General features: G+C 42.9%; 1 pseudogene; it reads right to left on the minus strand.

Annotated features, from left to right (window-relative positions):
* Positions 1–757: 757 nt before the first annotated feature.
* Positions 758–908, minus strand: LOC148477757 (U2 spliceosomal RNA; annotated as a pseudogene).
* Between the last annotated feature and the right edge of the window lie 398 nt (positions 909–1,306).

Genomic DNA, 1,306 nt, shown 5'->3' on the forward strand with positions numbered 1-1,306 from the left:
CATTTCATAAAGTTTTACTGATCCGTGGTCAATGTCGCAGACACCGGCCCCTCAAGCATGTAGAGTACCAATGTTTTCTGTGGGAGGTAGCCTACGGTCCACATCTTGGTCTTTAGACTGGAGCTGCATCAGTGGTGGAAACCCTGTGTAAATACTAGCAGAGTTGTTAGTAGAGACATGTACGGTCACCCTAAAGGACCACACCCTATGGCTTGCAAAATTAGAACAGCGCAAACTAGAATGCTCATGTACTCACATGGGAGAAGAAAACCTCTCAGTTCAAAAGAGCTGAGTCAGGGGAAAGACCCAACTAACAGCCATCCCTGAACATATACATCCAAATACTTAAACATAAATATATACACATATATATGTATACATATATATATACCCATATGCCTACACACGACTAGGTGGTTTATACAGTGCAAAAGTAAGAGGCCAATGATTACAGCGTAAACATATTACAGTCTCTTTCACAAAAAGCATGGCATAAGCATTTTAAAGTGACGCATAATATGTTCAAATGCTTAACACACCCTTACAAGATAAGACACGATTCAAAGATACCGTGATCTGTTTGTAGGGAGCAATGAAAAACACAGCGGGAACCAGTTGTCTGCTCACACCTATAATGTAACCAGATATACTGATAGTGAGGGAGACCACATAGGTAAATCATATCCTTTTTTAAGGCTAGAGAGGAAATGATACGAATATAGGTGTGTATCTAGCCCTTGGCTGGTATGGCAGTTGCCAGGGGTGCAGAGTGATTGACACTATGTGCTGGAAAAGCAGCTCCTCTGCTTCTCTTTCTAGTATTAAAAACTGTCCTTCAGATAGAGGGTTTATGAGGCATTAAACTGATAAGAACAGATACTACGCTTGATCTTGAGCGATGAAGGTATTAGAAAATCATAACCCCGTTTGATATATGAGTCTATAGATAAAATATATATCAGTCAAATAATGCCTACAGAACCTAGTCTCCCATCTATGCCAGGTCACACACTGCATAGCTGCCGAGTTCTGTTAAAGAATGGGTTTACCAGAATATGGTTGGGTCATTGCCTATGGGAACTACATAAGCCAGTAAACCTAAGAAGACTATACTGCCTGCCAAGGCGGTTGGGGATGGGAGCCCGGCACTCAGAATGCTGGTTGTCAAAAGACTGACAGCGGCATCTTGATGCTGAGAATCCCGACAGGTGACATGTAAGTACCCTAACCTTCCCTCCTTCACCCTTAACCCTCCTGTTCTGCACCCTAACCCTCTCTACCAGGCACCCTAACCCTCCCCGTTAGT

This window comes from Taudactylus pleione, unplaced genomic scaffold (assembly GCF_031769625.1).
Source record: "Taudactylus pleione unplaced genomic scaffold, aTauple2 ptg000690l, whole genome shotgun sequence".
Classification (NCBI taxonomy): domain Eukaryota; kingdom Metazoa; phylum Chordata; class Amphibia; order Anura; family Myobatrachidae; genus Taudactylus; species Taudactylus pleione.